General features: G+C 41.1%; 1 protein-coding gene across 1 annotated transcript in view; it reads right to left on the reverse strand.

Annotated features, from left to right (window-relative positions):
• Positions 1 to 15,667, reverse strand: part of SGCD (sarcoglycan delta) — a 384,180-nt gene extending 368,513 nt beyond the window's left edge. The window contains exon 1 of the mRNA XM_083423883.1: positions 14,920 to 15,667. The gene's annotated coding sequence lies outside the window, so the exon portion shown is untranslated. The remainder of the gene's footprint in view (positions 1 to 14,919) is intronic.
• Between the last annotated feature and the right edge of the window lie 10,262 nt (positions 15,668 to 25,929).

Raw genomic sequence — 25,929 nt, forward strand, 5'->3', positions numbered from 1 at the left:
TGTGAGGGAGAGGGAAAGAACATGCGCACTGCCGATACACGTGCTGGCGATCCATGCGGCAATTCCCAGACCGTATGTGGGCCAGATTTAGAGGGCAATTGGGCCTTATCTAGCCCGTGGGCCTTAGTTTGCCAACCCATGCTCTTGGCTATATTGCTGTTTGCCTGAGCAGCGCTAATTCCCAAACTAATCACTTGGGAAATTCCAAGCAGTTAGCTCAGTTGTTTAGAGTGTGGTGCTGATAACACCACGGCAGCTGGCTCTAACCCAAACAGGCCAACTGCATATTCCTGCATTGCAGGGGATTGGACTAGATGACCCTCGAGATCTCTTCTAATTCTATGATTCTATGAAAAAGGAACATGTGAAGCCATCCTTCTGAGCCCCTTGGAGTCGCTTCCCCAGCAAAGCTGTTTCTGTATAATGAAGTTTTATTTTTGTGTCATAAAGGATGCTTCAGGGGACGGTGTATCTACCTCTGGGCAGTCACAGCTGGGGTCATCTTTTGACTAACTGGCTCATGTGGCTACTGCCAGTTTACTATAAAAGATAAAGAAAGCCTTGCAACAGCCATCTGAAAAAGTAACAATGCTCTAGTAAAAGAGATGCTTCTGTACTAAATTAAAGGTAGAAATTCTTAGGGATCCTCATAGTGCAAATCACTTTGACGATATTGTTCCCTATGAACACAGATTTCACTGAACTTTCTTCTCTGCTTGGCATGTTTATCATATGAAATAACTCTCCTATTGCAGGTCCATTTTCCAATTCCCTCCTTTCCAAACAAAAATACTCTTTAAAATATTGCAGTTTTCGAGAGGCGGTATTAAAGGGACTGTAAACTCACACATAACTCTCTCAGGGCCTTATCTTCTGCAGAGTGTATTGTCAGAAAGCAGAAAATGTAGTTTGTCTCGCATTATCTGTAATAAGATAGACAGTCCTTCATTTTAACAAGGTGCCACTGCCAATATCAGCCCTGCTGCGTGAAAAACCAGTGCAATGCTTTCTTTATTTATACAAGTGGAATGAAACCGAGGGAGACCTGAGGCAATTGGTGATACTTTCCACCAACTGGCACATATAATGTATTCAGTCTGTGCCTCAGTTAAAAAAAAAAAAAAGCAACAGATTAGAATCCAAGTGTGATGTATCAAGAAGTCCAGTGACCTACTTCCGCCAAACTGCCAACAATTAGTTAATGGAACCTTGCTTCAAGTCACATTTACATGGAAATTGCCAAAGGCAGCATTCACATCTCTTTGAACCAATTTCTGAAAAGTGTGGAATTCAGACACCACAGAATGATATTGCTTGATATGCAAATCAAAATCCTTGTTTAACTATCACCTTATGTAAGCTCAAAGATTTATCCTCAAGGCTACGAGGACAAGACTTGGGGAAGCAGCTGGGATGAGCAGAGTCCCTAACATCAGTTTCCCCTCCCTGCCCAGGACAGATGGTCATTGCTCTTCTCAGAACCAGAGAGAAGCCGGCTTTGTTCACAGGCTGAAATGAGAGGCTCCCTTGGCTTGCACAGAAGATCATTACATTTTTTTGTATTATATGCTGTGCTCCTTTTATAATGAAAAACTGGCTTTTTATGAACATTAATTCATTTATTTATATATATACAGGACAAGCTTACGGGTTATTTTAAATTGAATCATTCTGTTTTTGAACAGATACTTGCTTTTTAGGTGATTATCTAAACTACACCAGAGTATATGCAGATCTACTTGTCTGAGTGGAGAAGGATTTTAGATTTTATTTTTTTGCAATATATGGTAAATGCCATTTTCAGTCTGAAGGATTAAGGGTTGTTTTTTTAATTAAGGAAGAATACAGGACACGGAAAAGCAATCTTAGAAGTATGATTTAAAACAATAAGCAATTTAACAAAAATAAGTCTGAACAACTACAACTTCTGGATTTATTTTGATGTAGCCATTCTAAATGTTAAGAAATGTCACTGAAGAAAACTTTTCAGCTAAATCTAGCTATTTTCAGTAGTTATTTTCATTAGAATGCTTGTGACTATTCACAGCCTTTATCAATAGACTATATTTATTCTATCCACCAATATTTTGTGAGAACATCATATGTACTAGTTGATTGTCACTTGTAGTTGACTACTGAGAAGTTTGTTTTTTATGTGAGTAGTGTTTTATTATTTTAGTTGTATTGTTTTAATTCATTATTACATTTTTTGCACATGTAAAATTTACAGTTGTTATCTTGTCTTGTCTAGTGTTTCTGTGTATTGGTGGTCAGAAGGCTTTCTTTCTTTCTGTTGTTTCCATGCTGGACACTTTCTCAGACACATCCTGGTGTTCTTCAAGTGGTATAATAATAAAAAAACCAAAATGGAGTTTATGCTAAGGAAGTGCTAAATTATTTTTCCATTCCTATTTTCAGAGGTTGATGGGGACCAGAATAGTCCTAATGAGTTCAGACATTTGGTAGTTTAATTTTACCATTCTTTCAATATGGATAAACTACCTAATTGGCCCAAATATAAGCTGAACCCAAATATAATCTGCACCTTTAAAATTGGAGGGGGGGAGAGAAAAAGAATAGAAAAACCCAAATATAAGCTGCACCTTTAAAATTGGAGGGGGGGGAGAGAGGAAAAAAAGAAAAAAAACCCAAATATAAGCCACTCCATTCCTCCCTGCTCCTGGCTGCCTACTGGCGGGGTGGGGGGGGGAGCTGCGCTGCATTGCTGGGGGCCTTTCCCCTTCCTCACTCTCTCCGTTCCCAGCTCTGGGAGAGAGAATGGTGAACTATGCACGGGGCGGGCGCCGCTTTGCCACACTCCTGGCCGCATAAGGTCGTGAATATAAGCTGCACTTTAACTTTTCAGTCAGAATTTGGGGGGAAAGTGAGGCTTATATTCAGGCCAATACGGTATATGCCCTGATAGCATTGTAAGTTGAACATTTTACAAAATAAAGAAAGAAGGGAGGTTATGGAACACCACTCAGCAAGCACCCTTATAATTGTTGCTAAGAATATGGGATATAAAGTGGTTTAAATTTGCTTTAAAAGTTTTGTGATTATTCCAGACATCTCCAATTCAACCCACTGACTTGGGTGTGGGTATGTTACCATGATCACAGCATAAGAAATGTTAAGTGAGAACATGTGTGCAGTAGTGACTTCAACAATGGTCACTGGTCATGATGGTTATGTACTACCTTTAGGATTAGAGGTACCATAGGTGCCAACTCTATGTGGCCCTTTGCCCCCCCCCCATGAAATAATTAGGGGGTAAAATTTTATCCAAGTTGGCACCTATAAGAGGTACCATGATCAGAGACCTTGCAGTATTATGACTGCCTCCACCAAGCTTTTCTCCTCATATGGTTTCTACCTTTCTGTTAAATAATCAGTATTGGTGAAATTATTGAAGCCTACAATACACTTTTAGTCTCCAAGGTTCTCTGTTCAAGCCAAAATGACAAGGAGTGATACTTAACTAAGCCACATGGCCACAGATGTTTGTGGGTAAAGAAGCAAAACCCTAACAAAATGCTCTGTTCATTGAAGCTGCACAAGTCATCAGCAAACAAGCGCTACCATTTACACATCAGGTTTCCTCAGGCTGACAAGAGTGGGAACTTACCTGTACCTAAAGAGTGGTTGGTGCCGAGCATGGTAGCTCTGTCCCCATTCTCTTCCATGTATTGGAGGGTGGCTGTCTAGTCAAATTGTGCTAGTACCATCACTAGGATGACTAAGACAAAAATCCCCATGTCTAAATATACCCTTCTTCTCTTCTCTTCATTTATTGCATATACAGGCTTGCATCCTAACTGGGCATCTGTGAACATGAAGGATCCCTGTGGCAGGAGGATGGAACCAACTATCAGCAATTCCCACTTTCCCTTGCAGAGCCTCTTCTGCTGGCCCAACCCTTCAGAACCGATTTTGGTGTGTCGCAAGGGGATCAGACTTATGAGCACCACATGGCCACAATTCCACTCATGGAACACTCCTGTCAGTGGAAGCCCAGTCGGGGTCCAAGCCAGAGTCTATCTGATGCAAATTCTTCACAACTGCCTTATTTTAAAGCAATCGGTACAATACTTTTTGGAAATTAAGGAATTCTGTTTCTCCCCTCAAAGCAACACACACAACATATTAATACAAAACATATATTTTAATTTTCTCACCAGGTAGAAACATAGCTTTAAATTATTTCTCCCTTCCTCTGCTAATTCCCACAAAAGCCTCCAAGATACACATTCCTTCTAAGCTATGATGATATCATTAGATGTCAGTGGTTTTTATTTCAGAAGTATCTTTTTTTTCCAGAAGAGAGGAGAAAGAGATTCTCAAAAAGCTTGTTATTTCTAACATGAAACGAAGGCAAAATCACTTTGAGGTTTAGGCTATGTGTAAAATTAAAGCTTGTAACAGCATGTGGGGCTTCATGCCACATTACTGATATTGGCCCTGATTCTCATTAATAAGATATGAGAGAGAGACTAGTTTGGGCAGATGACTCTCAAAGTAATCTCACTGATTTTTAATATCTAATAAAATGAAATGAATAAAAACCATGTATGGGGTGGGAAATTATGTAATACACGTAGCAGGTGGTACCAGGACTTGCAATCACATCTTCAACAAACATAATTTTGTGGCAATTAATTACTCTAGTCCCAAGCCTTTACCAATGAACTTGAATAGCAAGGGAAATTGACAACGAGAAGATTGCAACAGCCAAATGTTCACTAGGCCCTTGAAAGGTCAATTTATGGTGCACATCTGTGTCTTCAAATTTATGAAGAGATTGTTTTCTCATGCAGACATTGTGCTTTACACTTAACAATGTGGTTTCCTGATGAGAGAATCTCATGGCACCCTATCATTAAATACATATGTTGCACATCCATTTCAATGTCCTACAATATTGCAATTAACAATATCATTTAAACGTCTACATAAACTTTTGCATAAAAGAGTGCACAGTTTAGCTCAAACAGTCATAACTTGATTGCAGAGATATATAAATGAGATTAGATAATGGTCATTCCTGTATCATTCGTGCAATATGGTCCATATTAATCATCTTATTTTATATTCAAAAGAAAGTTTTGACTTTCCAGATGGATACACATTTTTTTCCACATTGATCTTTACCATGAGACCATGCTATATGACTAACCTTGGAGCTAAATCTTCTCCAAGCCCTGACAATGTTAACAAGGATGAGAATTTCATTCCAATCCTAGTGGCCTGTCCTAAAACACAACTTGGACCAGGAAAACAAGGTTTAAGTGACACACTGCAGCTTTGCACAGACTTGAATTTCACCAGAGGACTGAATATGCAAGGAGCTGATTTCACTACAATATCACACAGAAAAGCCAACTTTGAAATCCCTTGTACCTTATTTTCCAAATTAGGCAAAGCCTTTCATACCTGGTTTTACAGATTTTCCTACTGTAAGAAGTGTTGTCACAATTTTTTCTACTGTACATATAAAGGCTACAGTTTTCAGAATGAAGCTTTAAGTCTTATTTTTGGTAGCAAGCCTCAATTGAAAAGCTTGAATGAAAAATATTTTCCCATGCATGTCTTTCAAAGACTTCAGAAATTATTGGAGTGGGACAGAGTTTTATGAAATGCTTTTTATCAGGAAAGGAGTCCACAGCTCAAAGCATTTCTCTTTTAATTAACTCTTAGCCAAACAAAGTTTACAGGAATGCCTATTCATCCTATACATTCCACTGTGCTTCAAACAGCAGTAGCTGCAGCCCTCAACAGCCATAATTTTAACACTCATTATTTCATTATCCAGTAGTGAATAAACCCAACCCATTATGGTGGTGTTTCTCTTGCCATTATAATTAGTTGGATATGATAGCTATTTGCTTCTAACAAGGGAGCACCAAATATGCAAAGGACATTTCTTTAGCAACAGCAGCAAACCTATGAACAAATTTTGCACTTTTATTTAAGGAATGTGGAGTTTGAAAAGAAGTAGAGAAAAGTATTGTGTGTTCCATTATTACTTATGAAGGTAATTAAAAATATTTTCAACTGCTGCACAATCTTTATCAAACATTGTATGTTTGCTCTAGTTCAGGGTGTGTGTGTGTGTGTGTGTGTGTGTGTGTGTAGATGAAAAGCAGAGTGAAATCGACAGTTATTGTGATAAGGATTCCTTGACATTTTGAGAAGAGCTTGACTTCTACCTTCCCCTTAGAACACATTCAATTTTCTATAAAAATTTAAAATACCACTTTCATTTATTTGTATTCACTTTCATTAATTTACAAAGCAAAATCACAGCAAAAGAGTGCCACATATTTTTCCCCTTTCCACTTAACCTGTGTTCCTTCTTCTGCAGCCAACACTAAAAAGCCGGTCTTGGGCTCCACTCAGGCTTTGGTGGCATATTATAATTCCACAGACAGTTGGGCCCTGTTTTTCCATCGGAACACAACACTTGTAGTTATGAGCCTCTTGACTTTGTCACTCTGGGGCATGCCAGTGAGTAGGCGGGCTGGGATCAAAGTAAAAGTTAAGGTAAAGGACCCTTGACAGTTAAGTCCAGTCACAGAAGACTCATCTCATTGGCGTTTGTCCGCAGAGTTTTTCCAGGTCATGTGGCCAGCATGACTAAGCCGCTTCTGGCAAAACCCGAGCAGCGCACAGAAATGCTGTTTACCTTGCCACTGGAGCAGTACCTATTTATCTATTTGCACTTTTTGGTGTGCTTTCAAACTGCTAGGTTGGAAGGAACTGCGACCAAGCGATGGGAGCTCACCCCGTTGTGGGGATTCGAACCACCAACCTTCTGATCGGCAAGTCGAAGAGGCTCAGAGCTTTAGACCACAGCGCCACCTGGGTCCCTGGGATCAAAGTAGTGTTCCTATAATTTGGCAGCTCTAGTGAAAAAATGACCTTCTCCCTCAAAGCCATTGAGCACTTTGATTCATTTTTATTATTACACCCAATTTTTAAATGTAATTTAAAGTCACCGTTTGGAAAGTCTGTTTGGAAAGTCAAAGAAAATAATTGGGGGGGCATGGGATTTTATGTTTGCTAAAAGTTTGCTAAAATGGGTTTTTAAAAGTTGAGAAACACTGCTCCATGCCATCAGACATGTACTTGGACATGACCCTCTCTACCATTGTAATGTTAAAACTGTCCATCTTAACATTTTTTCAACATTTAAATGAACCACAAAAGGTTTAGACTGCAAGAGTTTCGGGTGCATAAACATTTTATTTCCAAATGTCAGTTATCACAATAAAAATAATGTATTATTTGCTAGTTACTTTGAGCCTGCAAGAGTAGCGATGTCAAGCATTTCTATTTATTCCTAAAATAAGAATTTAACCATTTTCAATTTCCTCATAAATCAAAGTTTGCCATCAATACTGCCTAAAGTAACATGTCAATAACTTTCGTGGTGCGGGTGGGGACACAAGACAGCTTGTCAGTTACTATTTTAATAATGCCGGAATAAGTGTTTTTCATTTTAAAACTGAGCCCTGTTAAAGCTTGCTGTCTTTTCAGTTTTTTGTTACCAGCTACCCATGGCATATAAGAACTAGTGACATACACATTCCTCCTGGCAGTCAGAATAAGTTGATTATGATGAAGGAGGAACTTTTCTTGTACAGAAAGTACACCCAGTCACTTAGTATTTTAGTACACAAACAATTTACAGTCTTGATCCTGTGACGGGCAGAGGCTGATCCTCCAAACTATATGCACTCTCATTCTACCCATGACTTTCCTCCCCATTTCCAGTTTAATATTAGCCACAGTTTGCCTCACTTGGCAGACTGTGGAAAGCACTTGCCCTTCAATAAAGAATTAAAAATAAATAAATCAGGCCATGGTTTCCAATTCTGGTTAGGAGCGTAAGCGCTAAATGCAGCCTGCCAATTTGGACTGAAGGTAAATTATGGCTATTGCTCAACAGGGAGCAGAAAGTGCAACCACTCAGGGGGAAAAGAAGCACAATACGTCATGGTTTGGGAGAATCAAGACTTCCAAGCAAGCCCATGGCTCACGAGGCATTTCTACACAAGTCAAAGTACAACATACTATCAATTAAATATTACAGAGAATAATTATTGAACTTCCTGAATTGACAAACATGAAAAAATCACGATGTCACAAGAATAACCTCTATAATGGAAATTGAACAAATTGCAGTCTTAAGAATATAAGAACCCTGTTGGATCATGCCAGAAGCCCATCTAATCAAATATCCTGTTACCAAGTAGCTAATCAGATGCCCCAACCCACCTACATGCAAAATGTGAGTTGTACCACTGAGCTGTTAAATTTATGTTTAATATACAAAAAATGCTACGTTTGAATGCATTGCATTTAAAATGTTATGCAAAGCGGTTTGCACTAGGCAAACTGTCTCCAGGTAAATGCAGCAAGGAGAGGCTGGAATATGCTAATTGATGACTCATCCCAGAAACCCAAACAGTTCTCTCTTCTGGAAGGTGAAACCTGACAACCTAGCTCTAAGTCAGCCCTTAAAGCTCAGTGATGATGAACAAGCAAGTTGCTTAGGATCTCCCTCTGGAGCTGAAGAAAGAAAAGTTTATTGACCTGGACTAAAAAGAAGTCTGAATCACATTGCTTGTTTGCTATAAACAGCAATGTTACAAATAAATAAAGAATTAAAATTAATTAATTTAAAAAGTAATTGATTTCAAAGCAACTATTTTAAAACTATTTCCAGTAAAGGTTTGAAACTCATTCTTGTGGTGGAGAGCAAATGGATTTCTACTTACCACAAGGTCAAGAACAGGGATTCCCTTTGCAGCAACTCTTAAGATGAGCTACAGTATTTTATATGTATCCCCTAAATTATTGGGAAGCAACACTTCCTTCCCACTAGTTATTGTAGATAACTTTGTAAGCTTTCATGGTCACCTTTATCCCTTCAAATGGGGAAAGTAACACTCTTTCAATCATTCTGTCTATGCAAGCATTCTTGTTTTTCAGATGATACAATACCTGACACCACCATTGTGAACCAAGGTCAGGGGGTGTTGGGGGGAGGAGATGGGGAAAGCCCCATTGCGCAGGTGGAAGTCCTTGCACAGGACTTCTACTGATGAGGGTGGGCAGGTGAATCCCATCCACCTGCACTAAACATTTTGAGATAATTTAAAAAATTGAAATTGATTGTAAAAACAATCACATAAATATCAATCAAAATCATTAGGTGTGGGTTTTCCGTATGGGCCTCTGAGTATAGATCCAGGATGTTCTGAAAAAAGCATGACATGTGCACAATTTTCAAGTTATCTCTTTCCTTTGTTTTCCAAAATCCACTAGTATACTATTTGGAAATATGGTTGATCCATGAGCAAAATGAGAATGTATTCTTTTAGTCCCAAATCTGAAGTTCAAGTCATTAACATATGGAAACCAAAATGGGGAAGATGGAATTGAGAATATGTCTGTTGAATGCTGTTGTGCTACATTTTAAAAATCAATTAACATATTAGATACAAAGTTTATTTGTATGCCAAACTTTTCTTGGTAAATCACACCCAAAGCAACTCCTGGTAAATTATAAGAGCAACATTCCAATACCATTCATTAACACTTCAAAATATATTGGCGAAATATCAACATCGGACCATATTTCAACAAATGCATGAAAACATTTCATGTTAATAAATTCAGTATTACACTAAGGCAAAGAGTAAAACCTACACAAATCTGGAGTAGAGTCCCTAAGATGGTTGGGTGGCTCCTTGTGGTGACTCCTAGAGCCATGCTAGTGCCAACTGTATTGCTCTGATTTCCTTTGGACCACATCAAGGCTGGGGGTTGGCGGGTCTTGCCATCTGGGCAGCCTAGGACCTCCATACACACTGCCCAGACTTGCACCTCAGGAAGGTCACTTCAGTGGTGCTAATGCAGCGGTTTGACTCCACGAACACCCCAGATGCACTCCATTGTCTTTCAAGATAGACAGACATGCCAACAACACTAAGGCTAGACAATCCACTAAAAATTAATACTAAAGCTCAGCAAAATAAAATAAAATACTGAGACTGAATCTAGACACACAGCAAAGTAATACATTAATAAGAATGCAGTATGGAGCAAAAAGATAAAATCTCATTTCTAGCACTTCATTTCGAACAATTCAGTAAAGTTTAAATAAGTCTAACAATCAAGCCATCAAAAGCCTCTCATTCCAATGAATTCAAAATTGCACTAAATATTAAACAGCCTACTAACAAAGCACATTAATAGAGCTGAACAATAAAATACAACCACCTGTCCAGAATCAGCAGCAAGAAACCCTCAGCTGTAGCCCCTCACACAAGCCACATTAAATCATGCTAACTCCAAAGCACAGGCACAGCTGTTATCTCTCTGAAGATGAAGCCTCACCAGGGTCCTACTCGGGTTCAAAGAAAGATACCTCTATATGAGGCATTTCAATAAAACCTACCCACCACCTCTGGGAAGAGACCCTCATCTTACAATTTTTCCATATCCTAAGCCAAGCACAGGCAAACTCAGCCCTCCAGATGTTTTGGGACTACAACTCCCATCATCCCTGGACACTGGTTCTGTTAGCTAGGGATGATGGGAGTTGTAGTCCCAAAACTGGAGGGCCAGGTTTGCCTATGCCTGTACTAAGCTATGAGTGCTGATCCTTCAGGCCATGGGCTAAATTAGATCTGACGTAGGTGCCAATTCGGTTCATTAGTTGCTTTACCCCAAACTGTAAATGCTTTTGCATCACTGGCTCCTGCAAAATTGTTGAGATTTTCTTTACACTGGATCACCTGTCAGCAATATGACAGCTTGTGACTTGCTGGTCAGCAGACCTACCCAGTCAAAATGGCTCGTGTGGGATGTCAGGATCCAGCCCACAAGCCGGAGCCTTTTCTCATCCTAAACCACAAAGAAGAGGGGACCCTCACCATTGTGTAATGTATGATGGAAACAGTATGATGTGTAAACAGAAAACTGAAAAAATGTATAAACAAAAAGCCTGGGGAACAATGCAGCACTTCTAAATGGGTCCTGGAACACAATATATATCAATCACACCTCAGTTATCTATATGGACCTTGAGCTTTCATAACTGAAGTGATTAAAGGCCCGTATTCTCAGTAAAAATGGAAAGGCTGAAGAAAGAGAACAAATTCCTATAGGATTTACAACCAAATGTTCCTAGGTCCTAATTGGTATTCTAAGGATATGAGTTTTGAATATGCTCAATATCAATCCCTGCTATCCTAAATTCTGTGGTATCTGACTAATCAGTTAATTTGTAACAGCACAATAATCTACATGTCTACTCTGAAGTAAATCCCACTGAATTTAATCCCACTTAATCCCAGTGGATTACATGGGCATATGACCGCAGCCTAAATCATTTTTCTGAGATTTAAGACCTTGTTGCTGCCAATACAGCTTGCTGTCTGTTGTATGTCATTCTCTACTTTAGAACGACTCATCTAAAGGTTGCCCAGCATCCAACAGGATTTAAACTTGGCTAGAAATGGATGAAGAGTTGTGTCCTCAGCTAGTTTGTTGAGCCAGTATTCAGCGAGCACCATTATTTTCCAGATCAAACAGAGTGTGCTGTGATTAAACATCCTCTGAGAAGATATTTCAGGATGCAGCAAATCAAAACAAACATGCACAAAATCAACATGCCCAAATCGAGATTGAAAAAAGCCTCAGTATGCATGCCTCCTGGAAAAAAAAATGGCTGCATGAATCAGCTCTCAGGCACGATCATTTGCTTGTTTAATGGAAAGCGTAGCCGAGGATTAATATTCACAGATGTAAAGCAGAATTTAGTCCATTTCTTTTTGCCATACTATACCATAAACACCACATTGCACTGGGCAAGGAAAACATTTCACAAAAACTGCCCTAAACGTTTATGACTAGCCAGTCTTCAAGTGAGCCCAATGATAGCTTAAACATTTAACTTTTTCTGCTATGTCAACAGAAGTAGCCTTCAACACGGAGTGTGCTATCGCCACTCTGACTGCAACAGCCTAAAGTCACAGAATCTTTGGGAAAGAGATGATAGGAGATTGGGTAGAGAAAATGCTTCTGCAGCATTCATCCAGTTCTGCAATCTATGTCTGATTATTGGTAAGGATTCCTCCAAATACTTCCATCAATGCTGCAACATGGGCAATGTGTCATTGCACCCAGGAAGGCACCACTGTTCCGCTGGAACTATAACTACGTCTGCATTCTAAACATAATTATTTAGAAGTATATGCAGCTGAATTCAGTGGGAGTTCACAGCAAACATGCACAATACATAATAAGTGAAGCCAAAACAAAAGGGATCAGTTACAATAATGAGTATCTTCAACGTCAAAGGCTGTGATCTTATGCACAACTATTTTTAAATAAACCCTACTGAGTAAACATTAGAACAATCAAGGATAGGGCTACAACACATTTTAAAACAAATATATAATGCTTTCTAAAATTGTGAATGAATGCCCAAGTCCTTATTCCAAAAGCAAAGGGCTTTTCAAGAACAGAGCCTGAAAAAAACAAAGGTGTTTGAGGCAAAAGGAAAAAAGATGAGTTAGCCAACTTCTGCTTAAGCCGTACTACTACAAAAATAAAAAAGATAAACCACTCCTTTGCATTTTGACTTCAAAGTCAACTGAACACTTTACTTGCCAATAGTATTTTACTCATGATTTCATCCAAAGATCCATCAGGGTGTAAAGTTGTGAAATAGAGCCAAGATCCTTTGTTGACAAATGCAGTATAACTTCTGAAACTTAGTGAGTAGTTAAAAGACCATGAGCATCAGGGAAGAACAAAGTAGAAGACCTAAAGCCTTACCACTCACACCATCCAGGTCAGAAAGTGGGGGCAGTTGTTTTATTTTTTGCAATGCCAGCTCCTGTCCAAGAAATACGTATGTCAGCTTTGGGGCCAACATATCCATTGGCAGCCCTGCTGCACCCACAACCCCACAATCCCCATTATGCTCCTTTGGTGGGGGGGCAGGGGGCTATGACAGAACAGCACTGGCAGTAGTGTGTGCTCTACCACGGTTCCGGCAGGTACAGTGAGAGCCTTCACGGCGGCAGAGCCCACCCTCCCTACTTGCACAACATGGCACAGGAACACTCCCACCTTATTCTTAAGCCCTCCAGCAGCACAAACCAGGGGTTAGGATTGCTCTGTTAACCAAATACAATGGTCATGGGCTGAAGAATTAACACAAAACCAGCATGAATGGTGCTTCCTTCACAGAGCATTGCCAAGACTCTTTGAAGGGAAAGTGTGCAACAAGATTTCTACACTTGTTACAACTTTTCGGTGAAAACAAATCATTTACTCCACAAGAGTACTCTACCACTATTATTCCAATAACGGTATCTGCTGCCTGGGTATGGTGCTGACATTATACGTACTTTCTAAGCCATTTGGCAAGATTTCACCAAAACAATTCAACATAGATCTTGTCATGCTTTAAAATGACAGACAACGGCTGAAATACAAAGCAAATATCCAGAAATGCTAGAATAGAATGAACTGACCTGAGCATATTTATACTTAAGCCCTAAATGTTTTGAGATTTTGATTTACAAATCAGTATTTTGTATCATTTTCCCTTCTTTACTATGCTACTCTACCAAACAACAACAACAACAATAAAGAAAAGACTATGACACACTTTCTTGGTGTTACATTTCACATGCAATCTTCTTGAATCAACTACAACTTCAGCAGAACATCAGAAAATTATTAGGTGTGTTATCAAAAAAATGGTCAGCAATTCAGACTTCTACAATTCATGGTTGAGAGATTTTATGATAGAAAGGCTATTATTTTCCAAGAATGGTTACTGCTGAGACATAACATTGTTCTGAAAGCAAGAAAACACACACATACACTTATGAAACTCCTTGTCTGCAATCTAGTTCCATCCCTTCAATCTAAATGGCAGCTTGGCTGCCCCAAAGTTTGTGTCACCCTTCCAAGACAATTAAAGAGATTCAGCTGAGTGTTTTCTGTTTCACAGCAGTGCACCATCAGAAATGTGGCATCTGTAGACAGCACATATATGAGCACAACTAAAAAGATAGGCAAGTCACGCTTTTCTATTTGCCTCTGCTAAGATGCAGCCTGAATCTATGACACTTCTCAACCAGGCACACTACTGGAAAGGAAGCTCTTTTGCCCATCTGTAAAAAAAAAAAAATCCACTTGTTGATGGCTAGCAACTAGAACCACTGCCTGAATCTCTTCACCTGGATTAGCCTTTTCAAATTAAAAAGGGGAAAGGCATCTGTGTCAAGAGTTCCCTTACTCTGGTAGCGATGTGATAGTTTTGATTTGCTCACCAATGCAATGACCTCTCTTTCAGACCATGGACTTGTTGTACTCATACTATACATGTAGCTTTTTACTTCTGCTGTTGACATTGTCATCTAAACCCAGGACGACTGTTTCCAAACTCCTCTAAGGGGCGAAGTTGGGAATAAGGCTTGCTGGAAAATGCCTTTGGATGGCGTTCATCACAGAGAATTACAACATCCCATCAGTGCTCATGAGAGACTCGCTTCTCCCTCTTGGAATGCAAATCAGGAAGCCACACACTCCAGCACACACACGCGCGCACACACGGCTTTAGGAGCCGCCTGGTAGAGCAGGAAGACAGTTTTTGCTCTCTTTTCATCGTACCCACCACGCCAGAATGTGCCAAGCGGCGAGTCACTGCAAATCCCAAAAAACTTAGTGCAACTGGACAAATGGAACACGATGGATGCACTAGGATCTAGCTCGAAGTGTGTATGCCTTTGTAGGGTGTGTGTCATTTACTACAGGGGGAAATAGGGAGAGCCTTGTATCCCTCCTCCTCCCCCAACTTCCTCCCACTCAAGGCGAGGTACTCACCCCACCTCTGTGGTTCGAGGCTCTGCCAGCTCCAGCCGATCCCCTCTGAAAGCATCCAGGACGGAGCAAAACGTGCACTCCTTTCTTGGCCGGCGCTCTGGAGCTCGCCGAGCAAACACGAGTTCAGCAGCTCCAACTCCAGCCGGCGGTGGCGGGTAATTCCATTGGAACGGAGGGGGTGGGGGGAGGAAAGAAAGAGAAAGCGAGCCAGACTCCCCCGAGCCGGTTAGGAGATCATGGTGCCTCCTGCTGTGGAGCCAGCACCGCCGGACAGCAGCTGACGAAGCCGGGGCAGCCAAGCCTGGCCACGGCTCCTCTGGCCAGCACTCGCCTCGCCAGGTCCCGGCGGGAGAAGTGCTCAGGCGCGCATAGGACGGGGCATCCTCTCCGGGCCGGGTGCTGCATACACGGGGCTCCCCCCGCTCTCCCTCCGCCGGCACCCTGCCTCAGCTCAGCAGCGCGTGCCGGACTCAGCCGGATCCTGCCGCCTCCCTGCGCGGCGAAGCATTGCGCCGCAGAGCGCACATCCAGCAGCAGCTGCCGCCGCCGCCGCCTGGCCGGCAAGCTGTGGGGAAAGGCAAGGCAGGGGAGATTCCCGCTCGCCTCACCACCGAGCCGCCGCTGCCTCCGCCTCACTTCGGTGCTGCCAGGCTTCTCCCTCGTGCTGCGCGCCCTCCCCTGCCGGCGCTTCCAAGTGCTCTCTCCTCGCTTCGTGCTCGCGGGGTTCCTGGCGAAGCTCAACGAGACAGCGTTGGCAGCGGCGGCTTGAACGCCAAGCTCGTCTCAGCAGCGACAGAAGAGCCTCCTCGGAGCCTCCCACGTGCCGCGTCTTCCGCGTGTGTGTGTGTCGGCGCGCGCGCCAACGGGCCAAGGAATAGCAAGGGGAGGGGCGGCGCAGGGTGTTTTCTCGCGCGCGCGCCTGCTCTCTGCCTCACGCTGTGGAACCGGGACTTTCCCTCGCTGCCAATTGAGCCTTGCGAAGTAAAGCAGCTGAGGAGAGACAGAGCGGCGCGGCCCTCGAGCTGCAAGATGCTGAGGGCAGCGAAGCGCTACCTCTCGGTAGCGCGCGCGCGCGGAGAGAAGCACCTGGCGAGCCCCTTTTTTTCCTCAAGCTAATCTCGCGCGCGCTCACCGGCCCGAGTGGAAGCTGAGGCAAGGATTTCCTCATAAAATAAAATAACACAAGCACGGGATATGGTAGCGCTTGACTAAGTTTATTTCAGCGTACTTACCAGCCCAGCTCTAGCCATTTAAAATGTTAGCCTAACTTTTTTTTTTTAGTCGCTGAAAACTACTTCACAGCATCGTTTCGACCATATGTTGCCTATCCCCCCACATTCTTCCGACATCCTGTTCCATAATACATAGTAATATTACTATTTATACCCCGCCCATCTGACTAGGTTGCCCCAGCCACTCTAGGCGGCTTCCAACATATATAAAAGCAAAATAAAACATTATACATTAAAATGCTTCCCTATACAGGACTGCCTTCAGATGGCTCAGGGGTCGACTATCTCCATACCCGTCAACATTTCTCTGATGAAAACAGGGACGACCTACCATACCCTCCAATATTTCTCCGATGAAAATAGAGATGTCCTAAGGAAAAGCAGGATATTCCAGGAAAATGGCTTCTGTAAATCTGGGGCTGGCCCTAGAAAATAGAAACACTTGGAGGCAAGAGTGCCAACTTGGCCCCGTGACCATGGGCACCCGGAACCATGAGTGCCATGCAGAATCAATGGCCCTGGCACCAAAATTTGTGGGTGCCTGGACCCTCCATGGGGAATTTTTTGGTGCGAGGTGAAGACCATGTTATTTGCTCAGGTTTCTGAACAGCTGTTATGATGTGTTTTCTCTTACTGGTCCCAGCTTTTAAGGTACTCTTTTATGTGGGATGCCTGTTACAGGCAATTAAGTCTTTACACTGTCATCTTCCACAAACAGCACTTAGAGCATCACTTAGTTCAGGTAGACTTGAACACAGCCTTGTCTCTGAACTTGTATTTCCAGAAATAAAATTAAATAATACCTCTGAAGCAAACTTCTGTGCTAGTTTAATGGAAGAGATAATGGTTAGCATGTCTGTAAATTATTAGATCTCTTTCCATGACCAAACTGTTTAAAATAACATTGTTCTCTTTGATGCTATTTATAATTTTTAATAATATGTTCTTTAAAGCAGCATACCAGATATAAAGGATAGTTTATTAAATGTGTCAGACAATTCTTCTGTTTAGTATCTGCTGGTCTCAAAACACTTAGCACTTAATACACATTGGATGCAAATCATAGCTCAGTCCATAGAGCATGAGACTCTTAATCTCAGGGTCATGAATTTGAGCCCAACATTGGGAGAAAGATTCTTGCACTGCAGGGGGTTGGACTAGATGAATCATTAAAATGAGTGTACTGTACTAGTAAATGTTTAGCAATCAGAAGGAAGAGATAGCTGTTAGGTGGAATTATGGCTTTAGCAAATTAGTAACTAAAGAGGAAACAACCTTATATGTGTTCCTAGGTTCAAATCAGGAAACAGCCAACTGTGTATAGTTCAGTGACATGCATTGTCACTGAAAAATAGTCCAGCGGTGCTGTCTTCAGTATTGCTGATGCTGAAACTGTAATTGTTCCGTTAGCACATTGTACATTCAGGACAATGGGAATGGAATAGCCAGCAAACTGATTGATCTGACCTGAACAACCTTACCAGAGTCAATCTAGAAAGAGTTTTACGGATTGCTTGCCTTTGCTAGGAACACTTAAATTCTTCTTTCCTCAAAAAACAAAAACAAAAAAGGAAAGATTTTAAGGAACTGAAAAACACCTTTCCTTGAATACAATTGTCTGGGACAAGAAGTCTTGGAAAGGCTTGTTTGCACAGCATATGGCCAGGGGAACTCTACAAATGTTAACACAGCTGAAACAAATACTTTTGGCCCAGTTTACAAGCTAGCAAGCAAATGAATAATGGATTTGTCTCCTCTTCCACTTTGTAGAGTCCAATATTACTCATCCAACTATGTTTGTAAGCTTTGGTGACTTTATGCAATAACATAAATTATGGTTGATCTCCTGCACATCATGTCTACAATTAGAATGATAAAACATGGATTCCACATTCATATCCTAAAGACCTTACCCAATTTTGTTGATAATTATGATGTAGAAAATACATTATTATGAGGATGGGAATTATGAAGCAATAACTGCAATGATAAACCATGACTATAACAATGACAATACTCATGACATTGATACTGTAGGACTGTGGAATTATAGTGAAGGTATCAGGATGTAACTAGTATCTCATCATGAAATATTGTAACTTAATAGAGCCACCTCTGTGTTGCAAGTTCTAGATACTAGGGATATACAGCAGATTTGGAGAAATACAAATCAAAGTAGACCACTTTGGACATATTTAGGGCTTGTATGAGTTGAAGTGGAGTCTTTCTGAAGTGCCCCAAACCAAATTGAGGACCTCTGAAGCAATCTGTGCTGCTTCAGTAATTTGGATGCAAACAAGTGTCTATATGTGCATTATTTTTGCATAACAACAAAACACTAAGGTGAATGTTCTGTCAGCACAAGGATTTATCCTTACACAACAGGATCTTCTCCCTCTCTCCTCCCCGCAAGCACCTGCTCTGTTCTAGGGTTTCCTCAAACCTCGGGAGCAGATTTGGGAAGGGCATGGGGGAGAGGGGAAGTCCTGTCGCACAAGCAGAAAGTATTGTCCTCACAGGGCTCATTAGTAGAATACCACCTATGTGGACCAAGCTTTTAGTTCTATTCATGCAGAAAAGTTAGCACACAAGCATCCGTAAGGGCCCCTGCAGTTGGGACACTGAGTTGTGGGGTGTCTCTATCATGCAGAGCTCCTACCAACAAACAGGAGCTTGAGGTGTTGAGCTTTCCTTACAGATAGCTGCATGCAATTCATGATTGCTCCAGGAAGAAGATGCAAAGTCAAGTAAAAATATGGTCCCATTCTTGTGTAAACATATGCTCTGCATGTGAGTAATCATCATCATCAAACCTTTTATTGGCATCACACAAGTGTGAATAGGGTTAGTATGTCTGCTAAAAGAAAAGCATTTCTCTCCATGCTTGAAAATGCCAGGGTGAAGAGAAAAGGGAAGGATAGCTGTTTTGTGACTGACAGGTCTAGCTTATAATCAGGGGAGTGGTTTTTACCAGGGGTCTTAATGGGAGCAGCTGGCCAGTGCTGTGCCACTGCCCTCCTGACATCATTGTCACTGTTGCTTACTGTGATAGGATGGGGTAGGGTGGCAGCAAGGTTGCAGCTGTGTAGGCACACAAGTGGGAGTGCTGAATTAGCCCCAACAGTGCTCCTGCACAGCCCTCACCCAATCACTGCTCTGCCCTCTCTATGTACCGTCTGGGTAAGCAGCAGTTAAGTCACTGTCAGATCATGCTGTTTGTTCCTGGCTCTCCAATCACAATGCTTTGGAGGAGGATGTTGAAGTAGTATATATCCTTGTTCTTCTCAATTGCATTAGTGATGTTAGCTTGGAAGACATTGGCTGTTCAAACCCTTTGGCTTCTGCCACATGTCTCCATGCCTTCAATACTGTCACATCAGTTTTTGCAGGAAAGTAAGCAGATGAACAACCAATCAAACAAAAGATCCAAGACACATAGGTCATTTGTTTGGCGGTTCATCTGACCTCATCTGTTTTCTTTTACATAATTAGAGACCTTCTCCTTTGTTTTGGTTGGACTATACTGGCAACAGGAGAACTTGCTAAGAGCTGCTTCTTGAAAGGTGTTTGCTGTACGTAACAGATTGTTAATAAGATAACAAAAGGATTCAACACCAGCAATTTCCAGGAGAAGGCTGCCTCAGATGGCCAATTTAACTTTTACATTAGGATCAAATGCTATCAAAAACAACACGACTTTTTGTAAAAATTCTTCTGGCTACCAACTGGGTGTACAGCTAAGGATACATTAAAACAGCAACTTCCTGGCTCATAGCTCAGAATTAGCAACTACATTACAACAGCAGGTCCAACCCTTTCCCATCATCGTTATACCATTCTGTGATTATGCATTTTGCATGTGATGGTTATCCAGACAGAGATAGGATTGATCTGTGCCCTCAAGGAGAATTGATTATTCTGCATTACACTATTAAAATGTCCTCTCGTTGCTAGGTCTTGCTTCAACATATAAGAATGCTATTTTGTCAACAGCTTGTATTTACAAGCTAAAAGATTAAATCTCTGCTAAACAGAAACAGGTCAGGCCTCAAGGAAATACTCTGAATTAGATTTGGGGACCCAACAAAAAACACATGGAGGACTTTTAAAAATTGCATGTCACAATTTATTTCCAGCAACGGCAAAGAAAGAGTTCTTTAAGGTAACTTGTCTTGTGTCATCTCTAGCTTGATTAGTGAAGAAAAATGCAGGATCATAAAACTACAACCACTGGAATCAGGCAGTAGCACACTGGAAACATCAGCAGGCCTCATGCTTTCTAGTTATTCTGATCAATACACAGACCTACTGGGGAGGAAATATATTATTAGACAGCAAAATGCTGATGAACAGTCATAGCAGAAGCCATGTACTCCTTAGCTGACTCATGAAAACGGCTGTGCCCAATTTTCACATGTACATTTTTACAGGGCAACTTAGCAGGGTACTTCTTCTGAATTTTGTGTATGACTGTTTCCAGCTACTGCATTTTCTATTTCAGTTGCTTTTTTGGCACCATCCCCTTGTGTCTAGACCAGCCTTTCTCAACTTTGGGTCCCTAAATGTTCTTGAACTACAACTCCCATCATCCCTGGGCACTGGCCTTGCTGGCTAGGAATGACAGGGATTCTAGTGCAACAACTTATGGAGACCCAAGTTTGAGGAAAGGCTCAGGCATAGGCAAACTCGGCCCTCCAGATGTTTTGGGATTATAACTCCCATCATCCCTAGCTAACAGGACCAGTGGTCAGGGATGATGGGAATTGTAGTCTCAAAACATCTGGAGGGCTGAGTTTGCCTATGCCTGGTGTAGTTCCACATGCTGATGACATCATTATAATATATAGCCAAGTGATTTAATGATGTCACTGTGGCCAAAGAAAGGTGCATTTTCCCCAAGTTACATTAATTATTTACATTTATAAGATTATAAGATTAAGATTATTTTATTATAGGGCTTAATATTGTGACCTGCCCTGGGACCTTAGGATGAAGGGGGGGGGGTAATAAATTATTATCATTGTATTCTGCTTTCCTTCGAAGAATCTCAGAGCAGAGTCTAAATTCCTTCTTCCCATTTTATTCTCACAATACCCTCATGAAGTAGATTAGGTTGAGAGAGAGTGGCTGGCATTATGTCACCCATTGAGTGTCCTAGCTGGATAATAATTTGAATCCAGGAGCTCTTGGTCCTAGTCTGACTGACACCACATTAGTTCTGTATCCCTTTGGCAAAAGAAACTGAGCTGATGCTCACAGCAGAGATGCCTCTGTCATGGGACACACCTTAACTTGCTGCACCCGTTTTGTTGCAGTGCAATGCAATGCAGCAAAACAGGAAGCATCTATTCAGTTGTCTTGGCAACAGAGATGTCTCCCTTTCCTCCCCAGTGACACTTTTGATTAAAGAAGCATTGTTTTCCAGGGAACCAAAATATTCACAAAAATGGTCCCCCTTGTTTTGGCTCAATCCTACTCGAATCTCCAGTATCTGCTATGTATTAGTGCTTACTTTTTTTTTGCATTTGAAGTGAGCTATATGCAATGATAAGCTCATTTTTAGTTATAACAAAATAATGGTTTACTATAATGCAACCTATGAAATAACAATCTTTCCCAACAGACGGGCTTGTGTTTTTATTAATATTGACCCATGTCTTTTTAACTGAGCTGTGCTTGCTTCCTTCAAAGCAAAAACAGCAGCAGCCTCATGCTATGAAATCCATCTAGCCTTCACTTATCTCTTTCTCTTCATTTCCATTGCAAAGATCTTTCATACTCCACCCCCCATCAATGCCCTTAATATTGAGGAATTAGTTCAGCTCTAGAAACAGGGTTACAGATTAGTTCCTATATTTGTGCAGCAATTCTAACCAAGTTTACTTTATTCTTTCCAGCTTTGTATTTTACAAATGTATCCATATGTTTATACAGTGTTTTTATGTGTTCACAGCACTTTACTTTATTGCGTGCATTATCAAAGAAATATTTACTCCAAATTTATAAGACAGGCAAATATTAGTGTTCCATATTGTAGAAGTGAGATGGAATTACACTAAGAGGTACTTATTTCAGCGAGTTTATGGGTACAGATAACTGTATTTCATTCATAATCCTAATATGAAATTTTGTAGAATACGAGCATAGTCAAGACATCTCAAATAAAAATTGTCTTGCAAAGAAAAGGGTATATTGTATCAGTGGAAATGAGGCAAGCCTATAATAAGAGAGGATTTAGTTTTGATTATCGCCTGCAAGTCATTAAGTGTATGAGATTTTTAAAAAGTTAAACTGTCCACTGCGCCATGTAATTTTCCCTGTGTTGTCATTTGTCCTATATTGGCAACTTTCACTGAAAAGGCAAGGTTTAGAGCCTACTCCTAAGTATATTTACATGGCAAATCCCATTGCTTTTCAAGAAAAATGTGTTTAGTGCTGGAGATGATTCAGAACTACACACTTTCTGCATTTTACAGTAAATGTCCAGAAACTGTTTATAGCATCTTGTGTCACAGCAGTTGCCTGTTGCCTTTCCTCTTTTAGAACATGTTGCACTTGGCCAAATAAACAAAAACAAAACACCTTTCTAGTTAAGGTGTACAATTCAGTTTCCATTTAGGCTGTGGCTGCATGTGAATTGCATTGATTTCCACTAGCTGATCACTCTCTTCCAATAATACAGCAAGCTGAAAACAGCTAATTGCACTCCTAAATGCACAATCCCATTCCAGCTAAAGTTTATCCATCAACTGCTAAGGCAAACTTCATCCATTAAAAAAGAACTCAACTCATATTAAGGAGACCAACTCAATTTCTTACCTTTGGAAGCTGACTGTATACATCCCACTACAAGTTCTATTTTAAGCTTCTCTTGAGATACCATATAAGGAGAACAGCCCCCACCATAAAATTACTAATCTGCCTAACATAGCAGCAGGACACCTGCTGCTGGTGAGTCATGTTTTGCATGCTGCAAGAAGTGTGTGCATATATATATGAGTGTGTGCGGATTAATTTCGTAAAAAGGAAAGAAAAAGTCAATTGCTTTCTTTCATTCACTCTCTCTCTCTCTTTCTGTCTCTCTATTGGCTGTGCTTTTGTTTACCTCCATGCTATTCAACTCACTTATTTACAGTGTCCACTATGACCTAGGGGTTCCTATGGCTAACAGTTCTACCCCTGGAATCCTGGTGAGACTTCAAGTGATCTTCAACCTGATTAGCTACTCAGGAAGAAAAACACACTATCTGGTGCTTCAAAAGGCTGCTAGGTGTGAGATCAGAGACAAGAACCCTGTGTCAGGAACTGGGCCACTAGAGGAAGAGCTGAGTGCTGCCTCATGCTTCTCTCCTGAACAATCAGGTGCCTCAGCAAGCCAGTATCTGGTGCCTAGCCTTTGATAGAAGCTGACCTTTCACTTTCCTGCCAGGAGATGTTGGGTTGTATTGAATGAAGTCTGGGGTTTTCGTCAGTTCTTTAGAGCAGATTTGGAGGGTGTAGGGGGAGGAGAGAGAGAGAGAGAAAGTTCCATTGTGCAAACATAGTGACTTTGTTGGATTCAACCCCCTGACTGCCCTGAATACTAATCGAAATTGCTTTTGAAGTCAGCCATTTTGGACCTCAATAAATCATCAAGACTGATCTTTACAACTTTGCCTCAACTGTTTTCTTCTTAAAAAGTGAAAATATAATAAATACTGACTTGCAAATTGAGTCTTGTAGTGTCTTTCTTGATAAGCTTGTCTAGGGGACAGATAGACCCAGTTTAACACAATACTCATGTATTCCAAAACAATTTTATGACTTAAAAATATATATGACTACATAAAGAAGAAGAAGAGGAGGAGGAGGAGGAGGAGGAGGAGGAGGAGGAGGAGGAGTTTGGATTTGATATCCTGCTTTATCACTCCCCTAAGGAGTCTCAAAGGGGCTAACAATCTCCTTTCCCTTCCTCCCCCACAACAAACACTCTGTGAGGTGAGTGGGGCTGAGAGACTTCAGAGAAGTGTGACTAGCCCCAGGTCACCCAGCAGCTGCATGTGAAGGAGCGGAGACGCGAACCCGGTTCATCAGATTATGAGTCCACTGCTCTTAACCACTACACCACACTGGCTCTGATTCTGTGTTGTTTATAGATAGGTCAATGAACTATTTAAACATCTTGAAAGTGCAAAATGCCTGCATCAGGTGAAGCATAAATAAGTATTTGGGTATATCACATATGTATGTGTACTTCTAGATTTTCCCATAAGAAAGAACATCTTCACAATATAAGAGCCTGCTACATTACTCTGATCTAGTCCAGCATCCTGTTATTGCAGTGGCCAACCAAATGCCTGCAGATATCCTGCAAGCAGGACCTGAACACACGAACAGTCTCCCCTCCTGAGGTTTCCAGCAACTAGTATTCAGAAGCATTTATGCCTCCATCCATGGAGGTAGAGCATCTACCTAATGCAACCTCTGCCTTGGAATGTGTAAAAGTAAAATTACTGGTGGGCAAAGCCTATTCAAAGCTTCTCTAATCTTGTGCAGAATTTAGTATCCTGAGGATCTAAGCTTTCTTTTTAAGTTTCGAGTACTTGCAATTATCAATATATTTAGTGATGAGCCAATACTATATTTTCTGCAGGTGAAGAAATGCAAATGAATCTTGTTCAATGGTCAGGGTGCATGACTTCTGCACATTCCAGTAATACTTGGTTCTTGCACTGGCTTTATTAGGCATGTGCATAATAAATCCTTTCCTCCTCTCTCATATCTTCATCGTTCCTAAATCTGAAAAAAAATAAAAAATGTTTTCAACCATATTTGTGAAAGGTTTTTCTAAATTTAGCATTTGATTGCAAAATAGGATTTCTTTGATGAAGAGCATGCTCTGTTTTGAAAATATTGCTGGGCAGCAGCTGGACTGAAGCACAACTCAGTCAAAAGTGCTCTGCCATATATTGTGTCTATTTAAAACAACAAAGAAAGAAAGAAAGAAAGAAAGAAAGAAAGAAAGAAAGGCTAAGTAGTACCCGACGAAGATAGATAAGCCGTCCTTTGCAACATGTAAAACCCTGTCAAATTAATTTATGTTGAATTCAATTAAAACATGAAAGGGTACCTGTCCATGCATTATTGACATTGTATGAAGTTAACTCCCTAATGTGACCATCGGAGAGAACCATCATAAAACCTTGTACTTCCTAAATAATCTCATAGATGTCTACCAACTAACAAAATGTGACCAATTAATAGACAATAGCATCAATGCCTGTCAGCCAGCCAAGACTTAAAGGTGATGTGGATATGTGCTCACCTATTTTTTTATTTTTTTAAATGCTTTCAAGACCTTAGAAGACCCAAATGTTTGGGCCAATGGGAGTTTTAGCTCAAAATGTCTGGCAGGCATCAGGTTGGAGACGGCTAATTGAAAGGGAAACAACAGGATATTTCTTTAGTAGCTCTGAGGCAGGCATAGGCAAACTCAGCCCTCCAGATGTTTTGGGACTACAACTCCCATCATCCCTGACCACTGGTCCTTTTAGCTAGGGATGATGGAAATTGTAGTCCCAAAACATCTGGAGGGCCGGGTTTGCCTGTGCCTGCTCTGAGGCATCCATAGTACTAGCTAGGTTAAACAAACCACCCATTTGACCTTGTGCAGTAGTTTTTAAAGGGTTTTTTTTTTTTACATTTAACAGGGAGTGGCTATTGTGGTGAGGTAGCAACACAGTGTCACCCTCCTGACAGTGACTTTGACGCCACTTGCCAGAATAGTGCAAGGGCACCA

This window comes from Podarcis tiliguerta, assembly GCF_965153285.1.
Source record: "Podarcis tiliguerta genome assembly, chromosome: 2".
In the NCBI taxonomy this organism is placed as follows: domain Eukaryota; kingdom Metazoa; phylum Chordata; class Lepidosauria; order Squamata; family Lacertidae; genus Podarcis; species Podarcis tiliguerta.